The sequence below is a fragment of the Schistocerca cancellata genome, chromosome 4, assembly GCF_023864275.1.
Source record: "Schistocerca cancellata isolate TAMUIC-IGC-003103 chromosome 4, iqSchCanc2.1, whole genome shotgun sequence".
Taxonomy (NCBI): domain Eukaryota; kingdom Metazoa; phylum Arthropoda; class Insecta; order Orthoptera; family Acrididae; genus Schistocerca; species Schistocerca cancellata.
In genome coordinates this window covers 721734185-721760407 of record NC_064629.1, presented here as the reverse complement: position 1 = coordinate 721760407, position 26223 = coordinate 721734185, and the positions used below count along the sequence as shown (strand labels likewise).

Here is a 26223-nt window from a genome sequence, read left to right as displayed (position 1 = left end):
TGTGGGAATCGACATAATCAAAACATTCGTGCACGTAGAACAAATTAAAATTTATGGACAGATCTGTTTGTTCACCTTACGATGTGTCATTGTAGCTACTTCTGGACAGTACTAACAGCAGCCCCAAGGCTCTGCTCTTCGTGAAAAGCATCATCATTCTTACGCTGACCGAAAAAACACACACTCGAGCTGCTTATTCTGAAATAATGTGATGCATGATCTCATTATTCGTGAGAGCGGACGACGCAGCCTAACGGAAGACTGCTGAAGGTTCTTCTTTACGGTCCGGTATGTTCTCACGGTTATCGTTGAAAGTTAAATATACTGTTCCCCATGTTGAGTACGAGGAAATATATTTTATTTGGAGTAATTTCCTCAAAACAGTTCGTTATCTAATATATCAGAGCAGAAACTTACATACGACAATACTTCTTTCATTTACACTCTAAATTCGCAAACTAGTAATCTGGTATTACTTTTCCATATATCTGGAAGTCTTTGAAACTTATTGTTCCTGAAATAACTGTACCTATCAGTGGGTTATCAAGTTAATTCTTTGTTGGTTTGGAACTGGGTGTAAGGACCCACTGCAACTATATATAGGCCGTAAAAATCAGGCTTGTTGCTTGGATCGAATTGTTGGCCATGGTTCTTACGAATTGTTGTCCAGTCTCTATCACCGCCTCTCCTCGAACCGTGGAAGGCTTCGGCCGGTAACTGCCTTCCACCGTCATATTTCTCATTTATGAAACTGACGTACGCGTTTTGAGCTTATGGCCTGTGTTTGTGGAATTCTGACAAATATCACGAAAATAAATGAGCTTAAAGTCGTGTGAGTTAATTTTAAAAATTTGAAAATAATTGAAGAACCAGTCGTTTGGAAGAAATTGTGCAGGAATGGAAACAAGGGCAACCAACCGGTCCTGATAAATGACATTAGATCGTTCAGCGAAGAAGAAATTTAAGGGTTTTGAAGCCTACTCTTGAGGAAGGATGTACTGACAGGAGCTCACAGTTGGTGGCGTTGGTTCTCTCAGAGCTTTCTAAGAGATATGAAGAGAAGAAACGTCACAGAAACCGTGTCAGGAGGAGGCTATCAGAAGAAAGTAACAGGTGGAGGTCAGTAGCCAGCCAGCGCTGCTAAGAATTTTGCTCTGTAGAGATAAGTGTGAACTATTTTATAGTTATTGTATGGATTGTGAAACGTCTTGTAGGCAGTTATTTCAGGGGAAATACGATCCATCATACCTACTAGGTGTTTTCGTTGCTATGAGCGCATTTGGTATGCAAAGAAGTGGAAACATGTATTCATTTCGGTCACTTGCTTATACAGATACGTGATATTTCCTTCCCTTCAGTAGTTCATAAAAAATTTCGATGTTTTTCGTTGACTGTGTGGCTCTTCTGATCATGATAAAACGTATTTGGCCATGGCAAAGAGTCATGCTAAGTCATAAATGATATCTTTTTATTTTGTTCAACAATGGAAATCCAATTAGGGAAACTGTGCAAATCCTAGCCAGCCAACTAAAACGATGGGTCTGTCATGGAACGTGATTTCTAACACCTATAGTAATAATGCATGAATTATCAAGAATCAATTTGTGTTTCGTACCAGTAGTTCTTTTCGGATGAACTATTTTTATACACGTACTTCTTCCAGTTGACTTGTGAATATTCTCGTTCAAAGCGTGATCACGATAGCGAAGAATTTTCTCACCGAAAGTAACGCGAGATTAACGTTCGCACGAGAACTGAACCCCACCATGCGCGGGTATGGCCTTTCAAACTGTTTTCAGTTGAACATTGTAGTGTTCGTTGCCAAAGAAGGCTAGTAATATGATACTATTTCTGAGACCTAAACCTCTGTAGTCTCGATATTGTAATTCGAGAATGAGAGATTCAACCTAACGTTATTATGAGAAGGGAGGTACTGATAAGGATTCGCAATTGATTGGCTTTGGTCAAGTTAATAAACGAGTATGAAGAAACGGAACGTCCCAGAAACTCGGCCAGAAAGAAGCTGTCAGGAGAAAGTGTAGAAGACAAATGCCAGTAGCGAGCCAAGGTTGCCAATTTCAGTAACATTATGAAAAATAGGAACTGTGTGTGTTGTATAGCTGTCTCATCAGGACAGGTTTAAATACTGTGGAGAATCGGGATTCAAGTTTGGGATTCCACCTTCGGTGGAGAGCTTTCCCATCGGAGCTATCCAGAAACTCACCACGAACTGACTGACAGTTTGGACCTGCTAGTGCCTCTTTCTTTACTTTCAAAACTTGTGATAATTCTGTAAGACTTCATCCCCGGACAAAGATGGAAAAACAGTGTTTTTAAATATCCCCTAGTCCGGTTGTGACTGTGCTGTAGAAAGTTACAAATGAATATGGAATGAAAGAACTGAGACAGGATCAAGTTGGAGGTTTGCTCAGATGATTCAGGTGGACGAGTACTGTCCCTGAGAGGTTGGGTTTCAGATTTTAGTCACGGTCTAGAACAAGTTTTAACGATCCGTGAATTTTTTCACATTTTTTTCGTACATGCGATCTAGAGCCTTACTTTCTGTTGACGAAATGGTGTGCACACCTTCTTTGATTATAGAGATAGATGGCGTAGTAGTTCTTTGATTCGCCTTCAGGTGAATGAGGTAAAACACCACCTAAGTTAGTTCTGGAAGTAACTTGAGTTGAACACTGGAGTGGTATCACCAATAATTCATTCCTCTTTCCTTCCACATGCTTGCTCTTCTAATTTACATTCCGTCTCTTACGATCGTGATGTCAGTGAGACTCTATCCTTCATTCCTTTTTATGTTTGTCGCACATGTTACTAACTTTACTACAGAAATGACGACTCGGTGACAGCTGAACATAGTCCTTCTCACTGATGTCAAGCGTAAGATTAGCATGGCGTTTTTACAGTTCGCGTTAACAGCTCAGAATGTTTATTTATTGTGCACAGTATTTTTTCACAATTCCTTTCTGATATCGTCAGTTTGTGTAAATACATTTTGGTAGCTTAAACTGATAAAACTTTAGGGTCAACTAGATGGATTTACAATTAGACAGGCAGCACACAATGATGCCTGGAACATACGGCGAAATACTGTGTACATCAAATTTAAAAAATTCACGTGAAAATTGTACATGATCATGTGGTAACTTCGGCTCTAGCAGTACCGTGATACACATTCTAATATAAAACCATGTGTTCAAGCACTTTATGTATGCTTGGGGATTACATTTCTCTATTACCTCTGTATCTTGTCTGTCTGCTATCTAGAACATCTAGCAACACATAGCTAGTAACCAGTCCGTTAGTACCACAGAAATATTATTTCTAAACTACCGTTAATAAATCTAGAAGTCCGCCTCTGAATTGCTTCGATGTCTTCCTTTAATCCCAGCCGGTGAGGACCCTAAACACTCGAGCGGTACTCAAGAATAAGTCGCACTCGCGGCCTATATGCGGTCTCCTTTACTGATTAACCACACTTATAGCACTCCTGACGGTACCCTTGTCTCCAATGAACACTCACCGTCGAGGACAACATTGGGTTTTATTACTTAAGAAGTCTTCAGGCCACTCACATGTCTGGGAACATATTCCGTATGCTCTTACGTTCGTTAAGTCTGCAGTGGGATACCATGTCAGATGATTGTCGGAACTCTAGAAATATGGAATCTGCCTGCTGTCCTTCATCCATAGTTCTCGGCATTTGATGTGAGGAAAGGGCAAGTTGAGTTCCACACGAGCGATGGTTTCTAAAACCGCACTGATTCGTGGGAATAAGCGTTTCGGTCTCTAGGGCATTGATTGTATTCGAACTCAGAAAACGTTCTAGAATTCTACAGCATACCGATGTTAAGGATATTGGTCTGTAATTTTGCGGGTCGGTTCTTTTACCCTTCAAATATACGGGAATGACCTGCGCCTTTTTCCATTCGCTTGGGACTTGGCGCTGGGTGAGCGATTCGCTATGAAGGCAAGCTAAGTAAGGGGCCAGGCCCGTAGAGTACTCTTTGTAAAACTAAACTGGGATTTCATCCGAACCTGGCGAATTTCTAGTTTTCAATTCTTTCAGTTGTTTCTCTACGCCAGGGATACGTATTACTGCGTCGTTCATAAGGGGCTCTGTGCGATGGTCAACCGACAGTATGTTTGTACGATTCAGCTCCGTGAACGATTTCTTGAACACGAAATTTAAAACTTCGGCTTTTATTTTGCTGTCTTCAACTGCCACACCAGACTGGTCAACGAGTTACTGGACGGAAGCCTTAAAACCGCTTAGCGATTTTACATAGGACCAGAAAACCCTTCTTAAACCCTTTCAATATACGTCGGGATGCTTGCTTCAGTATCGCCCCGATCCATTTCTGACTAATTTAGGAAGATTCCAATGTGAGTGTATTCAAAGGACCTATACAGGTACCACAATATATATTTTATAGATGTGCCCGTAATATTTTATAATTTATAATATTACCGTGGTAACTTCGGCTCTAGCAGCACCGTGGTACACATTCTAATATAAAACCATATGTTCAATCAGTCTGTGTATGCTGGAGGATTACATTTCCCTATTACCTCTGTGTCTTGTCTGTATGCTAGCCAGAACATCTAGCAACACATTGCTAGTAACCAGTACATTGGTACCACAGAAATACACACATAAAAAAAAATTACATCACCCCCGTTGCCAGAGCTCCTGAAGATAGACGTTGACTGTGGATATTGCATCACAGACACAGTCCCTTTGACTGATCAAAGATGTCACTAAATCCGCCCAAAGATGTAAACAACCGTATATGAGGCGCCTATTAGACGGAGGGGGGTCAGACAGTCGATCAGTTCCAGTCATTCTACCAGGAAGGAGGTACATGGCTCGTGTTGTCTGTAGTTAAACCATGCCTAGACGGTCAGTACCGCGGTTCGATCGCGTCCGCATTGTTACCTTGTGCCAGGAAGGGCTCTCAACTAGGGAAGTGTCCAAGCAACTCGGAGTGAACCAAAGCGATGTTGTTCGGACATGGAGAAGATACAGAGAGACAGAAACTGTCTATGACATGGCCTCGCTCAGGCCGCCCAAGGGCTACTACTGCAGTGGATGATCGCTACCTACGGATTATGACTCGGAGGAACCCTGACAGCAACGCCACCATGTTGAATAATGCTTTTAGTGCAGCTACAAGGGCGTAGTGTTACGACTCAAACTGTGTGCAATAGGCTGCATGATGCGCAACTTCACTCCCGACGTCCATGTCGAAGTCCATCTTTGCAACCACGACACCTTGCAGCGCGGTACATATGGGCCTAACAACATGCCGAATAGACCGCTCAGGATTGGCATCATGATCTCTTCACTGATGAGTGTCGCATATGACTTCAACCAGACAATCGTCGGAGACGTGTTTGGAGGCAACCCGGTCAGGCTGAACGCCTTAGACACACTGCCTAGCGAGTGCAGCAAGGTGGAGGTTCCCGACGTACTCCGCTGGTGGTCATGGAAGGCGCCGTAACGGCTGTATGATACGTGAATGCCATCCTCCAACCGATAGTGCAACCATATCGGCAGCATATTGGCGAGGCATTCGTCTTCATGGACAATTCGCGCCTCCATCGTGCACGTCTTGTGAATGACTTCCTTCAAGATAGTGACATCGCTGGACTAGAGTGGCCAGCATTTTCTCCAGACATGAACCCTATTGAACATGCCTGGTATAGATTGAAATGGGCTGTTTATGGTCGACGTGACCCACCAACCACTCTGAGGGATCTACACCGAATTTCCATTGAGGAGTGGGACAATATGGACCAACAGTGCCTTGATGAACTTGTGGATAATATGCCACGACGAATACAGGCATGCATCAATGCAAGAGGACGTGCTACTTGGGTTTTAGAGGTACCGGTGTGTATATCAATCTGGGCCACCACCTCTGTAGTTCTCGCTGTATGGTGGGACAACATGCAATGTGTGGTTTTCATGAGCGATAAAAAGGGTGGAAATGATGTTTATGTTGATCTCTATTCCAATTTTCTTTACAGTTTCCGGAACTCTCGGAACCTAAGTGATGCAAAACTTTTTTGATGTGTGTATTATTTTCCGTTACTACACAATATTGTATTGTCCCACCACTAGAAAACCTTTTATATTTACCTGATAGATCACGATAGTACTAGGCAAGTTATGTTATTCGGAAGTTCAGAAGTTTTTGGACAGGAACCCTTCTTTTTGTTCGATGGCTTCCTATGGCCCCTCACTCATTGTTTTGCCCTAACGTTAGGTGAAGCTGAAATGGCGTTATTCAGCTTTCAGGTATTTACGTTTAACTCTTGTCAAATTGTCTCCTTGGTGATATTTTGCCCGCTGCCTTAAAATGAATTTATATAACTTAGTCCAATAGTGTATATGTAACTGTTACATGGATGACCAAAATAATGTTGAACTATTACGGTGCAGGGTCACCTTTGCCATTATAAACGCAATGTATGCTACTATGATTCGATTTATATTAAATCTTAATTGTAGCTAATGGGATTATATAGCGCACCTCTCAACAGAACTTTTCATTGCCTTGAAATATGATCCTGGAAGTACGTGGACGCTTTATTTCTTCCATACAAACCGTAGTGACTGATTTTGGAGGCCAAGGAATGTGTTATTTACTCTCCTTGCTCGTTAAGTGAATATCGATTTTCAGTTGTGTGGGTAAGAGTATTTTTATCTTTGAAGATACAATCCACAGCTGGGTACAACACCTGTGTTCTGAATGAACATGGTCACCTAAATCCTTTTTTTAGGCCTAGACACTACAATGAAATAAAGCCGTGTGGCATTGTTGACTGGGAATCCCAAGAAAGGCATCTCAACCTAATATGAAAATTTTTCTTTCACTAGGCAAAGTGGCTGTCCCTTTTTCATCGCGGAGTACGAGTGTTGTGTTTGGAGCTTCTTTCTTCGTTGTGGCTGGCTGTTGCGAATGCATGTAATGTTTCAGTGCAATCATGTGTTGTTGATAACGATGGCCGGTCGCGGTGGCCGAGCGGTTCTAGGCGCTTCAGTCCGGAACCGCGCGACTGCTACGGTCGCAGGTTCGAATCCTGCCTCGGGCATGGATGTGTGTGATGTCCTTAGGTTTAAGTAGTTCTAAGTCTAGGGGACTGATGACCTCAGATGTTAAGTCCCATAGTGCTCAGAGCCATTTGAACCATTTTGATAACGATGAAAATAAGGAGAAGAGTGAAAGCCGATGCCACCACATACGTTGCTCCACTCCAATAGCATCAAGCAGACCATCGAGCTTGCCGTTCCCATCCGACGGTCGGATCACCATTAATTCTCATATGCCTCCATTATGTAAGACACTGCAGAGGAGCTTGGAATTAAACGCAGAACTTTGGCATAGAATCTTCTGATCAGTTACTATACACCACCTCCTTTTCTCTCTCCCCTTGCCGGCCGAACACTGGCAATGCTAATATTTTCACCATCTAGATTAGAACCCGCTACCTCCTATTCGAGCACTGCCTCACAAACGTACTTTAACTTCGGAGAAGTGTATCTAACCAGTTAACTCACCTTCTGGCGTGACCACAACAGCCATAGAATCCGAGATGTGACAACTTTAATCTCCACAATTCTTCACTGTTAGAGGTAGGCAGTTTGGACCGTATGCTTCATATGGTATTCTTCAAACGTAAACACGTCCTGCAATATATAAAAAGTTTAAAACTAGGTTCGATACAACACTAAATGTTTCGACTTGTCAGTAGCTCAGATATCTTAGCAGAAATATCTTGTACCCGATGTTCGACACTTGCGGCTCTACTGTGTAAGCAGTTCTTGTCGCGCTGTTGTATTTGACATTGGGTCTGTAGCCACATGTGAAGCTGAACACGCTTTACTGTGACATTGGTCTTCTTAATAGAGGTAACAATCTACTTTAATGATCTCCTGATTATAGCGGTGTGTCTAATGGTTCCTCCATTACTGTGTTCAGCAGATGTTTTCTCATGAACTATGTGTGCTTCAGATTGATGGTTCGCAACATTACCAATGACGTAGGGGGAAAAGGAAACGGGAGACAACGTTAGTGATAAAGTCAGAGAACAAATTGAAATGGTTCAAATGGCTCTGAGCACTATGCGACTTAAATTCTGAGGTCATCAGTCGCCTAGAACTTAGAACTAATTAAACCTAACTAACTTAAGGACATCACACACATCCATGCCCGAGGCAGGATTCGAACCTGCGACCGTAGCGGTCGCTCGGCTCCAGACTGTAGCGCCTAGAACCGCACGGCCACTCCGGCCGGCCGAACAAATTGAAATGGGGTGTTTGTATGAGGGTATTATATTTTGGTCCAACCTCTGAAGATTTTAGTCAGGTATTATGATTTCAAATTATGACTGTCAGTAAACGGATACATGTTGGTAAAGTTTTGCAAAGAGGGAAACCACAGAAGGTGAATCACAAAGTCATGGAGGATTATGGGTGGTGGTAAGTTCCTGTGGGACCAAACTGTTGAGGTCATCGGTCCCTAGGTTTACCCACTACTTAATCTAACTTAAACTAACTTTCGCGAAGGACAACACACACACACCCATGCCCGAGGGAGGACTCTAACCTCCGACGGGGGGGAGGGGTATGGGGATGGAGTGAATTGTGCAACAAGAGCTTTGCCATTCATCTGAATTGACATATGGACACTACGAAAAACATACAATTGAAAAGCACGATTATTTACAATCACCATGTTTTCCCGCTGGGCGACCTGCATCAGTCAGCAGTTCCATTAAACCGATGACGGTTCCTGTAAGATTGTGCACCGTTACAGTACTTTATTTATGAATATTTTATAAATAGATAAACTGTGAATTTTTGCGCAAACGTGTATATGTAAGGCAAAATGCAGGAATATTCGTATTATGGTGTCACAGGTAAAATTGTGTCTGTAGAAAGTGTGTAACTGATCCATCATGGGTCTTTATTTTAACAACGTCCAGAACATACGAGAGTTACTCCAGGAAACCACATCTATTCTCAGATAGGAGTAAAGAAAGACTGCTTTTGTTTCGTCACCGTCGACGTCATTAGAGGCAAAACACTAGCTACCGAACGATGGGGGTAAGAATCAAAAATGTCTCTCAGTACTATGGGACTTAACTTCTAAGGTCATCAGTCCCCTAGAACTTAGAACTACTTAAACCTAACTAATCTAAGGACATCACACACATCCATGCCCGAGGCAGGATTCGAACCTGCGACCGTAGCGGTCGCGCGGTTCCAGACTGTAGCGCCTAGAACCGCGCGGCCACCCCGGCCGGCGGGTAAGAATCGTGATGATGATGATGATGATGATTGGTTTGTGGGGCGCTCAACTGCGTGGTTATCAGCGCCCGTACAATTTCCCAATCTTTGCTCAGTCCAATTTCGCCACTTTCCTGGATGATGATGATGAAATGATGAGGACAACACAAACACCCAGTCATCTCGAGGCAGGTGAAAATCCCTGACCCCGCCGGGAATCGAACCCGGGAGGGTAAGAATCGACCGCTGTCTTAACAAAGGAACTATTCCATCATTCGCCTAAAGTGGTTTAAACAAATCGTGCGAAACTCGAAGCAGCATGGGCTGAAGGTGGTTTGAATCTTGCTTCTTCTGAGTAAGAGTTCAGAAGCTGAAGAGGTAATATTCAAGTCGTTGGCCTTCCTATCGTTCGTAGGGAATCTTACTTCTAAAATTGGGTCCCATCCTCTCTAAATATGAAGTCAAAGCTATTCTTCTGCCAGCACCAAAGATAGCCACGCTCTTTAGTTCTATGAAGGATGACTTAATTTATGGAAGACAGGTGTTTATAAGTCTCCCTGTTAGTGCCGTTTGTGGCACATCGGACGTACGTTTCGAGGACTTTACGCGGAACATCGACGCTGTATCCACCTGCTACAGTCCGATAAATCTGACGTCGCCGAGCACTGGATGGATATAGGCAAGCCACTCTGTGGACTAAGAGATCGTCCGTATTTTAATATCTGTTTCATCCTTCTGGAATGCAGTTTTCATGGAAGCGTCTGAATTATTATTTTAAGAATTATTTAACTAATTGTGATGATGGTTTTAATCTTGATAATATGTGGAATTTGCACTGTCAGCAGTTAATCTTATAGACAACGACAGTGTCCCTCTGTTAACCAGAATTTCTGAAACAACATCCTCCACAGAGGGGTGACAGCTGTACCTACATCTGCTGCCCATGTGGTATTTCTTCCACTATGATCTGCCGTGTACTCATACACACGTGGCTCACCTTACAGGTATTCAGGCTTTTTAAAAAAGTGTCACACCTTCTCACAGGAGTCCGTAATGATCAAAACTAGAAGAACAGTTCCTGTAATTATACATTCGGAAACCAGTATATGTTGAGATATGAGCCTTTGAAGACCCTCAGTTCGCAGCCTGCATTTCATTTACGGATGAGGTGTCATTTACGAGAGATGGCATTGTAAACTACCACAATATGCACCTATGGGCAGATGCAAATCCTCGAGCAGTCGTGGAGGTGAAGCATCAGTATCACTTTCAGTATCATTGTATGGGCGGGTATTGTCGGTGATAAGACTCATAGGGCCATACACTTTACCAGATTACCAGGTGCTGCGTGTATCACCAGCGTCTGCGCGATTATTTACCAGCGCTGTTTGAGAATGTTACCATTGCAGAAATACAGCGACTGTGACTTGTGCACGACAGGTTACCAGCCTGTTTTCAACGGATCTTGCAACAGTACCTCACCGCAACGTTACATGGGTGATGGATTGGTCGAGGAGACTGGATTTCTGGCTATGCGGACATTTCAAGACTTTTGTGCATGACTAGCGTATCAAAAATGTGTAGACGTTACAACAGCGTGTGGACAATGTATGTGACGCTATTCAAATGAAGCCAGGTGTATTTGAATGTCAGGATGCAAGGTAACCCTATACGCATCTCTGCCTGAAGTGTCTACTTCTGCGTAATAGATAGGTAAAAACGGGAGTACAGACTGGCCCATATTTCAACAGATATTGGTTTCCGCACTTATTTTTATAGGAGGTTTCCGTCTAGTTTTGTCCAATACTACCTCTTGTAGGAATATTTGGCACTTTTTTTAAAACACTCTGTTTAGGGTCGACGGGAGTACTTTACCGTCCAATCAAATACACCCCGATATTTAATCGTCCTACCAACTATAACTCCTCTCACGTCGAGCAAGGCGGTCTAGCAGCAGAGCGCGTACCTAGAAACTGAGAGGCTGCGGGATCGAATCTCGGTCGGCCCACGGATTTGTCTTTCCTCGTTTTAACCTATCCTTCCCTTTTCAATGATTTGAAGAGACATCAGAAACGACACGTGTTCGGATGCCACGTTAAGTTTAGGTAAGGGACACGCAAGTCGCTGAAGCGGCGTCGAATTTTGGAAATTTGTGGTAAGTTCCTTTGGGACCAAACTGCTGAGGTCTTCGGTCCCTAGACTTACACTACTTAATCAACTTGAACTAACTTACGCTAAGGACAACACATATACCAAACCGAGGGAGGACACGTACCTCCGACAGGGGGAACCGCGCGAACCGGGGCAAGGGACCCCACGACCGCGCGGCTACCCCGAGTGGCAAACGTCCAATTGAAAGACTTTCACCAGAGCATTGAGCTACACGAAATTATTATTACTCTTCCCAAACATCACGCTCCACATAAGCACTCCCTCCCTCCCTTTCCTGTTCATCTTTTCCCATTCCTTCTTCTCTTGATAGCATGGGCTTGTCCACACGCCAGACTCCTCACTTTCTATCCTTGCACAATCCACCCAACACCTGCCTTTATCTCCATAGATAAGCCGGCCGCAGTGGTCGAGCGGTTCTAGGCGCTTCAGTCTGGAACCGCGCGACCGCTACGGTCGCAGGTTCGATCCTGCCTCTGGCATGGATGTGTGTGATGTCCTTTGGTTAGTTAGGTTTAAGTAGTTCTAAGTTCTAGGGGACTGATGACCGCAGATGTTAAGTCCCATAGTGCTCAGAGCGATTTGAGCCATCTCCATAGATAAAGGCCCTAGTATTTATACCCAGGCACATTTAGCCCTATAGAACATACTTTGCCCTCCTGAAAGCTGTTTTCGCCAGAGCATATCATTCAGGTCCGCCCCATGGTCAACGTATCAGCTAACACGCAGAGCACCTAGATTCGATTCCCGGTACTGCCAAGGACTTTTCCTTGGTGGAAGGACTGGTACAGGCTGCATTCAATCGCTATGTCAATTGAGGAGCTACTTGCATGAGAAGTAGCGGCTTCAAGGTGTGAAAGGTTGGCAAAAGGGCCGGGAGAGCGGTGTGCTGGCTACATGCCCGCTTGTGGCAAGGAGGGCTGAAATAAACACCAGACAAAATTTGGTTAAGGCTCAATTCTCGGAAATTTATGGATCAATAGTCTAGTCTTTTAACCAATGTGCCATTTCTGTCTTACACATAAGAATTCCTTTGAAAAAGAAACATTTTGGGGAAAAGAAACTCAGTTGTGGTAAAGCCTTTTGACTCGCAAGATACTGGTGAATGCTTTTTTTGTGTATATTTTGAATTGTTTAGTAGTATAAATCACAGTTTGAAATAACCATCAAAGGAGGGTGTTCCGTAATGTAAGGGCGGAGGCAAAGAAGTGAGAAGCACGCCGACTTATAGTTGCTGCTTACGCCTTACACTGCATGTATAACGTAGATAAACGGTGGCACTGGTTTCCTGCCCCGTCCTTGATGCCATACGAGCTTGTGCTCCGTCTCTAATGACCTAAGCGTCGGCGGGACGTTAAACCCAAACTTACTTACTTCATTCGAATGAGAGCTTTCGCACGTCCCAACACTGCAGTAGTCACAGCTGTGTGCGTCTGACGGGACGCGAGAGGTCGGACAGGTTTATGCGACCTTGGTGCAACGATGACAGACCCCTAGTTCAACGACTCACCGTGGTTTTGTTCACTGCCAGTTCTCGGAAGACATCGTACAAGCGACTATGAATATTTGCTATGCTCTGGTTTTCCGCCAAAATACACTCAATGGCGACTCTTTGCTTGGAACGCACCTCCGTCACAGACGCCAATTTGAAGGCTATGTACGTGGGTTAGTCAAATGAAAACCTTAAACATTTTTTAAAATATTATTTATTGTGAAGAAGTGATACAAAGCTGTATCACTTTTCAACATAATCTCCCGCACGCTTAATGCAAGTCCTCCAGCGCTTACAAAGTGCATAAATTCCTTTAGAAAAAAATTCTTTTGGTAGTCTGCGCAAACACTCGTGCACCGCGTGGCGTACCCCTTCCATCAGAACGGAACTTCTTTCCTCCATTGCGTCTCTGAGTGGTCCAAACATATGGAAATCACTTGGGACCAAGTCTGGTGAGTATGGTGGATGAGGAAGACACTCAAAATGCAGGTCTGTGATTGTTGCAATTGTTGTACGGGCAGTGCGGGGCCTTGCATTGTCATGTTGCAAAAGGACACCTGCTGGCAGCAATCCACGTCGCTTTGATTTGATTGCAAGCTGCAGATGATTTTTAGGAGATCTGTTTATGATGCACTGATGATAGTGGTCCCTCTAGGCATGTAATGCTCCAAAATGACGCCTTTTTCGTCCCAAATGAGAGTCAGCATAACCTTCCCTGCTGATGGTTCCGGTTGGTGGAAGTGGACCCAGGTTTCGTCCCCAGTAACGATTCTTGCAAGGAAGCCATCACCTTCTCGTTCAAAGCGCCGAAGAAGTTCTTCACAAGCATCAACACGTCGTTCTCTCATTTCAGGAGTCACTTGCCATGGCACCCATCTTGCAGACACTTTGTGAAACTGGTGCACATCATGCACAATGTGGTGTGCTGACCCATGACTAATCTGTAAACATGCTGCAGTGTCATTCAGTGTCACTGGGCGGTTTTCCTTCACAATGGCTTCAACTGCTGCAATATTCTGTGGAGTCACAGCTCGTTGTGCCTGACCTGGACGAGGAGCATCTTCCACTGAAGTCACACCATTTGCGAACTTCGTACTCCATTCATAGACTTGCTTCTGTGACAAACATGCATCACCGTACTGAACCTTCATTCGTCGATGAATTTCAATAGGTTTCACACCCTCACTACGCAAAAACCGAATAACAGAACGCTGTTTTTCCCTAGTGCAAGTCGCAAGTGGGGCGGCCATCTTTATACTGATACTGCGACGGTATGTGTTCATCTGCACTATGCTGCCACCTACAGGCCATTCTGCACGCTGTTTGTATCACGCTTACCAACTTACAGGATAACGGCGCGAAATTTCGATTTGTTATTACAAATGTAAAGTTTTCATTTGACTCACCCTCGTATAAGGCTGCGACCAATCGGAACTCCATGAAACACTATAGCGACTGAAGCGGGTAGATTCCACGATGTCCCACAGCAAAATCCGCGTATTTTCAACCGAAATTGGACAGGAAAAAATGTATTGCAATGCTTATTGAACGCCCCTCGTAGTTGCACCTGAATACTAGACAGGTCGGCGCTCTTGTGTGTGGGCTGTGTTCCGTAATTTCCGGCGAACACAGCGTCAGCAATAGGCCGCACAATAATGTTCACAAATATGGTAAATAAAGAGGTTCTCTCAAACGAAGTTTATCACACAACCAAGGAAGTCTCTGTACAACATATGAGCAGAGTATTTAACAAGTCTGCTCTTTCCAGAATGAATCTTTCGCTCTGCAGCGGAGTGTGCGCTGTTTTGAAACATCTGCCCAGATAGTTCGCGAAAGAAAGATTCCGTGTTCGAGGCATACAGTTTTAATTTGCTTTTAAGTTTCAGATATCCTCTTACCTAAAACAACGTTGATCAACAATGCAACGTGGAGTTAGCCGCTGGATGGAAGTATAGGTTGGACCAAAGTTGCACCTTAATACGAATAGAGCGTCAGGAAGCAAACTTACTATAGTGAGGCCGGGATTCGGGCCGAACATCCTCTTTGTTACATCTTTTTAGGTGGGCAGGTGTAGCCAACAGCAGCAGTTGATGTCGTGCTGAGAGATACTGACTTGAAAGAGACGCTTCGGTTCTGGGAACGGGTGTCACTTGCCGTACAAGGAGCTTTCCACGTCCGGGCCCGGCATCTTTGCACAAGAGCAGCCTGCTATGCGGGCAGCATATACAGGCTGGAAGAAATAAAATTTTTACAATATTTACAATAAGACTTGTTAGTGAAACTTCACTGAAGATGCTGGAAGTGGCCACCGTTGACATCGATGCAGCGCTGTGCTCGATTTATCAAACTGTGAGACATGCATAGCAGCTCTGCCTCATACCAGCAACAGCATTTTCAATATTATGCTGTAGCTGTTCCACGGCGTGACCCATCAGTGCTTCTGCTGATTATCCTCTCCTCACCGAACACAAAATGCACTCGTGACAAGGTTGTTAAGATGTGTGCTGTTACTCCGTCTTGCTGAAAAGACCTTTACAATGACGTGACAAAATTCATGGGATACCTCCTAATATCGTTTCGGAGCTACTTTTACCCGTCGTAGTGCAGCAACTCGACGCAGTATAGACGCAACAAGTCGTTGGAAGTCCCCTGCAAAGACATTGAGCCATACTGCCTCTATAGCCGTCCGTAATAGCGGAAGAGTTGCTGGTGCAGGATTTTGTTCAGGAACTGACTTCTCGATTATGTCCCATAAATGTTCGATGGGATTCATGCGGGTGATTTGGGTGGCCAAATCATGTTCTCGAATTGTCCAGAATGTTTTTCAAGCCAATCGGGAACAATTGTGGCCTAGTGACGTGGTGCATTGTCATCCATAAAAATTCCATCGTTGTTTGGGAACAGGAAGTCCATGAATGACTGCAAATGGTCTCCAAGTAGACGAACATAGCCATTTCCAATCAATGATCGGTCCAGTTGGAACAGAGAACCCAGCCCAGTCCATGTGAACACAGCCCACAGTATTATGGAGCCACCAACAGTACCTGGTTGACAACTTAGGTCCATGGCTTCGTGGAATCAGCGCCACACTCGAACCCTTCCAACTGAAACCGGGACTCATCTGAACAGACCACGGTTTTCCAGTTGTAGGGTCCAACCGATATGGTCACGAGCCCAGGGAAAGTGTTGCACACGACGTCGCGCTGCTAGCAAAGGCACTCGCGTCGGTCGTCTGCTGCCACAGCCCAAATTTCGCCGCACTGTCCTAATGCACGTTTGTCATAGTCTCACACTGATTACTGCGGTTTTTTCACGCAGTGTTGCTTGTCTGTTAGCACTGGCAACTCTACGCTAATTCCACTCAGTCATTAAGTGAAGGCTGTGGGACACTGCGTCGTCCGTGATGAGAAGTAATGCCTGAAATTCGGTACGCTTGGCACACTCTTGATACCGTGGATCTCTGAATGCTGCATTCCCTAACGGTTTCCAAAATGGAATGTCCCATGCGTCTATCTCCAACCACCAATGCGCGCTCAAAGTCTGTTAATTTCTGTCGTGCGGCCATAATCACGTCGGAAACCTTTTCACATGAATCACCTGAGTTCAAATGACAGCTCCGCCAATGCATTGCCTTTTTATACCTTGTGTACGCAATACTGCTGCCGTCTATATGTGTGCATATCCCTATCCTATGACTGTAAAAAAGAAATGTTCAAATGTGTGTGAAATCTTATGGGACTTAACTGCTAAGGTTATCAGTCCCTAAGCTTACACACTACTTAACCTATATTATCCTAAGGACAGACACACACACCCATGCCCGAGGGAGGACTCGAACCTCCGCCGGGACCAGCCGCGCAGTCCACGACTGCAGCCCCTAAGACCGCTCGGCTAATCCCGCGCGGCCCTATGACTGTCACGTCAGTGTATAGTCATTCATTTTTTGGACGCACCAGTTGGCATTAACAGTTTGGGGGAAGAATCTTATTACGATGCTGCACCGGACAATGCGCACCAAACACCAATCTGTTGTTCATACGATGACCCTTAAAACTACTGATGGGGATTTTATAATGCACAATGGTGCATTTTCTGTCAGTTCACGTATCTTGATAGCCTGAACCAATTCTCATCTAAAGAAATGAAAAGCTGAGGATCCAAAAGCCCTGATTCTACTTCATTCAGAAAGCACTGGCAGAACTCAACAGGCGGAAGTATTAATGTAGAACAATAAATTTGTAAGGATACATATGTAGGAACTTTCTGATAATAAATAATAAGAATGAAAGGAATGAGAAGGGAGCGGGATGGGAAAGTGATAGGACGGAAATAATGACTTCCAGCCGCACAGGGCATTTCCAGCCGCACAGGGCATTGCGGCAATTCAGCGGAGAGACTTCAAAATTTGAGCCGTATCGGGATTCGATCCTGGATGCTCCGGTTCTTCAGAACGACTGTCTTTACTGCCGCGGCCATCCGGACGCGCATCCCGTCAGTCCCAAACTCGCAGATTTCCGATTCCTGTAGGAGTTGGGACGTTGGTTGTGCATCCTCGCTGAAGCTTTTACATCAAACGGCCTTCGCGCCCATAGAATTACAGATATGAAAGGTGACTTGTTCGACAAAACGGACACCACTCATATCCATAATTCTTATCATATCTGTAATTCTTTTGATAACGTTTCGACACGGCGATCTCTTGAGTCCCTTGTGCACAGATGAACGGCGTTGAGATTTTCGTCGTACTTTGTTCCAGGTTTTCCTTTATTAGAGAGATGTTTTCTGGTGTTCGAACTCGCTTCGGGTAGTTACGGTTTTTATTCGCCGAAGAGCACGTCTCGTGCCGTTTTTCTACTACTTTGTGCATTTCCGACTTTGCTGGAGATTTTGCCAAAACACTTCCAGTCTCAAACTCTTGCGCAAACAGATCCGTACACATTTTTGACGAACTGTTTCGCACAAGACTCGACAATGAACAGGCTCTGTTTTATAGTGAGCACCATTCTGCGTTGCATTCGAATAGTCGTTAAACACATCTGCTCCTCTCACTCAAACGTAATAACGCAGCAGTGTATTCGGGACAGAGCACGCGGGAGATGTGCATCCGCAGACACGGGACTGTAACTGATTGATGTATCGAAACCACTGTTTCCAGTATTTTCTGTGGTGGGCAGTTCTCCTGTTGATTAAATGGTTCAAATGGCTCTGAGCACTTTGGGACTTAACTTCTGAGGTCATCAGTCCCCTAGAACTTGGAACTACTTAAACCTAACTAACCTAAGGACATCACACACATCCATGGCCGAGGCAGGATTCGAACATGCGACCGTAGCGATCGCGCGGTTCCAGACTTGCAGTGCGAAGTAAAGTAGTTTGATAAGGAAGACATGTTCATATGGTGTGTCTAACCACGTTTGCAACTGGACTGAAAACTCTTAAGATTCGCGAAAGTAATGTCGGATGTGCTCCAGAGAATTATATTAGAGCCATTACTTTTCAGGTTTTATGTTAATGACCTAGCGGATAGTATAAATTGAAATTGTAATCTGAAGCTTTTCAGATGTTGCAGTGTTCTGTTAGGAAGTTTAGACATTAAAAATCGCAATCCAATCATACCTTGACAAAACATCAGCTTGATGCAAAAACTGACTATTGGATTTCAGTGTGGAGGCATGTAAATTTACGACTTTCAAAAAATGTAGTTGGCGTCGACCACATAATTCACAAAGATGTTCAGTCCAAATACACACATTTCTTGGAGTAATAGTGGGTGGAGATACGAGGTGGAAAGATGACACAGTCTCATTTGCACCAGAAAGCATACGACAAGCTTAATTTATTTGTAGAACACTTTATTTTTCCTCAGTAAAGCACTCGAGAACAACGTATGAACGTTTTCGTTTTAGTTCGTAAACACGCTGTTTGTAGGTATTCGTGACTGTCACATTTGACTTCATTCTTCACGAAACCGAATATTCGCCGGAGCGAAGGCAAAAATGGCTGAATGCTGACGGAATTTGCTGCTAAAAAACTAAACTCCGTCCGAACAGGCCACGAAGGCCCAACAGTACCGACCGGCTGCCGTGTCATCTTCAGCCCACTGGCGTCACTGGATGCGGATATGGAGGGGCATGTGGTCAGCACACCGCTCTCCCGGCCGTATATCAGTTTACGAGACCGGAATTTGCTTCTACTGAATGTTAACATTTATGCACAATTTTGTTTAAAGAAGCAACATCGTTTACAAAGCAAGGACAAGTCAGTCATCGCAATATACGCTAATCGTCGGGTACAAATCCACGCTCACTCGAAGAAGTAGATAAAAACAATACTCTTGGCCTGTCAGTGTTTAGTAAATGTTTTTCAAGACCCGCATCATTGGTGCGTGATCGGAATCTAGATAGACTCAAGTATCTCGAGTTTCTCAGATGTACCGCCGCAGTTATTGGAGGAAGCCCCACTCTAGATAAGGCAATCAGTGTATTACCAACAAGTCGGGTGTACCTCTCATTCCCTACATGTAATGACAAGACCCTCTTAAGAGAACATTTGGATATCATTGGAACGGTCGTTCAGGAAACGCAAAACTGTCTGCACACTCATCAAAAGTTACACTTCTATACTTTTATCTGTGGCGAAAGTTAAAAGAAGAGCCGCCGCTGTGGCCGAGTGGTTCTAGGCGCTTCAGTCCGGAACCGTGCTGCTGCTACGGTCGCAGGTTCGAATCCTGCCTCGGGCATGGATGTGTGTGATGTCCTTAGGTTAGTTTAAGTAGTTCTAAGTCTAGGGGACTGATGACCTCAGATGTTAAGTCCCATGTTGCTTAGAGCCATTTGAACCACTAAAACAAGAGGTCTTACGAAATACCGACGACTCCCAAAGGCATGAAATGCCTTATAAGAGCGTCCTATGCTGCAGCTAACTCCATGTGAAATTCAACGTTCATTATTGTTTCTCCAAACTCATACAGACTAGCAATGCTCGGGGGCAACATTTTGAGCACCTGGTATGACAGCCGTAATAATAAACACACGAACCATACGAATTACATGTTTGCTTACATTTGGCATAATAGCCCAGACATTCGTGGAGCCTCTTCTCCTGGCGACGGAACAGTGTTTTGCGGTGCTGATATCTTCAAACTATTTGATCAAGTCCCATACACGTTAGGCGTTGAAGTTCTCTTAGAAGTTTCTTTCAAATGCCATAGAAAAAAACATCTACCTACACAAGGAAAAAATAAAATTCGGCGACGATAAACGAAATTGGCCATACTGTCCACTATAACTTGGCGAAAACAGCAACACGATATATTTATCCATTCTGGATATATTTGGGGTGGCCTGTCTTAGCCGCCTCATCGTGTATAATGTGATATTGGCCAATAAATGTCGCGAGAGGCGTACACACCAGTATGGAAGGAGGCAGGGTGTAGTTTGTTGTCAGTGCAGAAACAGTAACAGTGGACTGGGTGTCAGGAGAGCCCAGTGACTTCACGGAGGACGAGGCACTGGAAGTCATCTGAGTAACACAATAACACAACCATCAGCGACGTTTCAATCTTTTGAAACTGCGCAAGTAAACTGTTGGTGATGTGACTGTGAAATGGAAACGCGAAGGAGGAACCACAGCTAAAACAAGACCAGGTAGACCTCATGTGCTGACGTACAGGGACCGTCGAACAATTCAGGAGGAGGGGGGGTGGGTGATTTTGAAAAAACACATAATCAGCTGAAGGAATTACACTTAAGTTCCAAAGTGCTATCAGCAGTCCTGTTAGCACAATGACTGTGCGCAGGAAGTAGGGAGTTAAAAACAATGGGATGCAATGGTCGAACAGCTTCTCAGAAGCCACACGTTTCTGTAGTCAACGCTAAGCGACGCGTGAGTTGGTGCGAAGAGCAAGGCCACTGGATAGTGGATGTCTGGAAACGAGTGATCTGGAGTGTTGAATCACGCTGTACCCTGTGGCAATCGGGCTCGGCGAATGCCTGGAGAACGTTCCCTGCCATCATGTGTAGCGCCAGCACATTCAGACAAATGGTTCAAATGGCTCTGAGCACTATGGGACTTAACCACACCGGCCGGCCACATTCAGATACCTCATTGAAAGTGTCCCCAGTAGAGTTCAAGCTGTCATTAAGGCGAGGGGTGGAAACATGCAATATTAATTTCCACTAATACGTATGCGCATGCTTTTGATCATGTAGTGTACTGCTGAATTCATGTGTCCTTGGTGCTTTCGGTTTTATGTGGCAGACAGGACCTCAAAGGAAGACAGAGAACCATACATTAGAGAGTTTTTTTAAACCTCGTCAGCCGGCCGCTGTGGGCGAGCGGTTGTATTGGTTTCAGCCCGGAACCGCACTGCTGCTACGGTCGCAGGTTCGAATCCTGACTCGGGCATGGATGTGTGTAATGTCCTTAGGTTAGTTAGGTTTAAGTAGTTCTAGGTCTAGGGGACTCATGACCTCAGATGTTAAGTCCCATAGTGCTTAGAGCCATTTGAATCATTTTTGAAACCTCGTCAAGGAACAAGAGTGGCAGGATGTTTATCGTGCCGATAACATAAATGACAAATATAATGCTTTCCTTAACGCATTTCTCATGCTGTTTGAGAGTTGCTTTCCGTTTGAACGTTCTAAACGGGGTTATAGCAGTAAAAGGCAGCCTGGGTGACTGACTAGTGGCAACAGGATATCATGTAGAACAAAGCGGGAATTATATCAAAATGTTAGAAGTAGTCACAACAAGCTACAGTCGCCCATTACAAACAGTATTGTAAGGTGCGTAAAAATGTTCAAATGTGTTTGAAATATTATGGGACTCAACTGCTAAGGTCATCAGTCCCTAAGCTTACACACTACTTAACCTAAATTATCCTAAGGACAAACACACACACCCATGCCCGAGGGAGGACTCGAACCTCCGCCGGGACCAGCCGCACAGTCCATGACTGCAGCGCCTGAGACCGCTCGGCTAATCACGCACGGCGTAAAAATGTTATTAGGAAGGCAAAGAGTATGTGGTACGCAAATAGAATAGCTAATTCATAGGATAAAATTAAAACCATATGGTCAGTTATGAAGCAAGTGTCCGGTCAGCAGCACAAGTCGACGATATATTGTCAGTTCGTAGTAAAAAAAAATGGTTCAAATGGCTCTGAGCACTATGGGACTTAACATCTGTGGTCATCAGTCCCCTAGAACTTAGAACTACTTAAACCTAACTAACCTAAGGACATCACACACATCCATGCCCGAGGCAGGATTCGAACCTGCGACCGTAGCAGTCGCGCGATTCCAGATTGAGCGACTAGAACCGCTAGACCACCGCGGCCGGCAGTTCGTAGTAAAAATATTTCTGTTACTGATAAATCAGATATATGTACAGTATTTAACAATCATTTTCTGGGCATTGCTGGTGAATTAAATAAAAATTTAGTTTCTACAGGGAATCATATAACTCTCTTGGCAAATGCCTTTCAGAGATTGGTGTCTGAAATACTCCTCTGTGATACAGAGAAGGGGGAAAGGGGGAGATTGAGTCAATAATTAAATCACTGAAGACTAAGGATTCTCATGGAATTGATGGCGTACCTAGCAGAATATTAAAGTACTGTGCTGCACATGTTAGCACTGTATTTAGCCATATTTGTAATTTTTTTCTTTAGGAATGGTCAGTTTGGCTCAAATGGCTCTGAGCACTATGCGACTTAACTTCTGAGGTCATCAGTCGCCTAGAACTTAGAACTAATTAAACCTAACTAACCTAAGGACATCACACACATCCATGCCCGAGGCAGGATTCGAACCTGTGACCGTAGCGGTCGCTCGGCTCCAGACTGTAGCGCCTAGAACCGCACGGCCACTCCGGCCGGCATGGTCAGTTTCCTGAACGATTAAAGTACCCAGTAGTAAACCCGCTTTATAGAAAGGGAGAAAGGGATAATGTAGACAATTTTAGACCTATTTCTACGCCATCAGTGTTTGCTAAAGTTATTGATAAAGCTGTGTATGTAAGGATTATTGATCATTTTATATCACACGATTTGCTATCAAATGTACAGTTCGGCTTTAGAAGTCGTTTAACAACTCAAAATGCTATATTATCTTTTCTATGTGACTTATTGGATGGGTAAAACAAGAGGTTTCGAACGCTAGGCATATTTTTTGATTTAACTAAGGCGTTTGATTATGTTGATTACTAAATATTACTTCAGAAGTTGGACCATTATGAAATACGGGGAGTAGCTCACAATTGGTTCACCTCTCACTTTAACAACAGTCAGAAAAGGTGATTATTCACAATGTTGAGAATGGCTGTGATGTGGGGTCTGAGTGGGGTACAGTCAAATGGGGGGTGCACCAAGGATCAGTGTCGGGGCCTTTCCTGTTCCTTATTTATATAAATGATATGCCCTCTAATATTACGGGTAACGCTAAAATATTTCTGTTTGCTGATGACACTAGCTTGGTAGTAAAGGATGTTGCGCGCAACATTGGCTCCGTTTCAAGTTCAAGGCTTGTAGAAAATAAACTAACCCTAATCACAGAAAGACTACGTTTTTACAGTTTCTAGTACGCAATACAACAAAACCTGACGTTTTAATTTCATGCCCGAATTGGTATATGATAACTGAAACTGAACAGTTCAAATTTATGGGTGTTCAGATAGATAGCAACCTGTCGTGGAAAGCCCACGTTCAGGACCTTGTTCAAAGACTTAATGCTGCCATTTTTACTATCGAACGTATCTGAAGTAAGCGATCGTTCGACACGAGAATTAGTGTACTTTGCTTATTTTCATTCGCTTATGTCATAAGGTATTATATTTTGGGGTAGCTCTTCCCATTCTAAAAGGACATTTGTGGCTCAGATACGGGCGGTTCGGGCATTAAGTGGTGTAAGTTGACGAACCTCCTGTCGACCCCTGTTCACGCGTCTGGGTAATTTGAAATTGGCCTCTCAATATATATATTCCTTACTGTCATTTCTTGTTAACTGTATTACCTTATTCCCAAGAATAAGCAGCTTTCATTCAGTTAATACTCGGCAGAAATCAAACCTGCATTTGGATCGGAGTTCCTTGATTCTAGTTCAGAAAAGTGTGCAGTGTACTGCTGCATGCATTTTCAATAAGCTACGACAAGAATTCAAAAATCTTAGCAGTAATCCACGCGCTTTGAAATCGAAACTGAAGAGTTTCCTCATGGGTCACTCCTTCTATTCTGTCGAGGAGCTCCTTGAAAAATTAAGCTGAGTCTTGTTGTGTTGTTGATTGCGTTTACTTAAACTTATGGTTTGACTTTTTTCGGGTTCATGAACATTTTATTTTTATCTGTTATTACTTTTATGTTGTAATTTCATATACTGACACGTTCCACGACCTTGGAGATTTGCTCCTCAATTTGGTCCTACGGAACTTGACGTGTAAATAAATAAATAGATAACCACAGCCGAATGCTCACAGAACCTAAATCACCAATGATGTTAATAACGGTCCAGAAAGGCCACATTTTTTGACGAAAATTCAAATTTGGTTGGTGGTAACGCTCGGGAGATTTTCCTAGCTTTCCACACACCACCTTTATCATCAGCGGTACATCCGCCTCTATCCGAATAAATCTTTGGTGACTGTGCATTGTATTTAAGCTGGCCATTCAATTAGTGTCACAACTTTCTGGTCACAGCCTCTTCTTTCTCTGGTATCGGTCAAAGAAGCGGTGGGGTGGCAGGCGTCCTAATCAACCGGGACGAGAACATCTATTAAGACAATTCACGGACTCCGCTTGTATCTCATCTTCGTTCACACAGCCAATTTTTGTTCGGCATCCTCGTCGCCTGGGATTCGGACATGTGTCATCAGTCCGAACGACGGTTCAACTGACTTCTAGCAAATACTGTCAAGTAGCCTTGTGCTGTTGATGCATTCCTTGCTAAGCTGCGTAAGTCTGTCTTGTAACGGTGGCTTGTAATAGCCAACTGTGTCACCTTTGACGCATGCGCCTTCGGTTGAACAGCCTAGTGTCTTTTGAGTCTATGTACTTGCGTCTCGAGGGAGAAATATACATTAATTTTAAACTCACACGTCAGTCAAAAACTCATTTCTATAATTTGTTAGGTTTTCACCCTACATGAGTGAACTGTTCTGTACTGCTAATGTCTTTGGGATCCTCACCACATCGGCGTGAAGGAAGAACTAGACGGATTTCGATCACCAGTTGTTACAGTCAGCATGAATGTGTTCTAGAGACATTCAGGAAACTTGAACGTGCATCAGGTTCAAATTGTAGTCTGTCTATACTGAAATAAGTTGTCCTGGTTTTCAGAAATCATTTCAGTGGAATGTTGGAATGATTCTCCCAGTAAGGTCTGCAAAGTCCTTGTTAAACTTAACTAGTATCTAGATTTTGGATGCCGGCCGGAGTGGCCGTGCGATTCTAGGCGCTACAGTCTGGAGCCGAGCGACCGCTACGGTCGCAGGTTCGAATCCGGCCTCTGGCATGGATGTGTGTGATGTCCTTATGTTAGTTGGGTTTAATTAGTTCTAAGTTCTAGGCGACTGATGACCTCAGAAGTTACGTCGCATAGTGCTCAGAGCCATTTGAACCATTTTTTTTTTTTTTTTAGATTTTTAAAGGAAGAACAAGATGCAACGCCCGTCCGACAACGAGGCCATTAGAGGCGTAGTGCAAGCTCAGACCGCCAAGAATGGAACAGGAAATTGGGCTTGGAATTTTCATAAAACGAGCCCAGCATTCGCCAGAAGTGATTTAGGGATGGCCGGAACAAGAGTTAAAATTCACTTTTTCGATAGTGTTAACCACTGTAGTCTCGCACAGTTGATGATCTTGAACTCTACGGTATACTAAACTCTACCCTTCGTTCTTATATGTACGAATGATACGTGAAAGAAGGTGACTAATATTTAGACGAAATAGCCTCTTCCATACACTGGACAGCATACTGAGTTGGGTATACAGTGATGAGCCAAAACATTATGACCACTTCCCGCCGCGAAAATGCACGTGACGTGGTAAGGATAGTATACAAGAGGAGGAGGAATCGTTCTACCGACAAAACGAGCCCCAAATGGGTAAATCCTTTGACATAAGCGACTTCGACAAAGGACGAGTGTTGTGGCCCGGCGCTTCGGAACGAGCATCTCGGAAACAGCGAAGGTTGTCGGCTGTTCGCGTAGTATTGTCGTGAAAATACAGAGTGGTCCAAAAAATGTATCCACTGTT

General features: G+C 44.0%; 1 protein-coding gene across 3 annotated transcripts in view; it reads left to right on the top strand.

The window, feature by feature from the left end:
- Positions 1-26223, top strand: part of LOC126183764 (laminin subunit beta-1) — a 344910-nt gene that overhangs the window by 1923 nt on the left and 316764 nt on the right. The gene's annotated exons all lie outside the window — the stretch shown is intronic.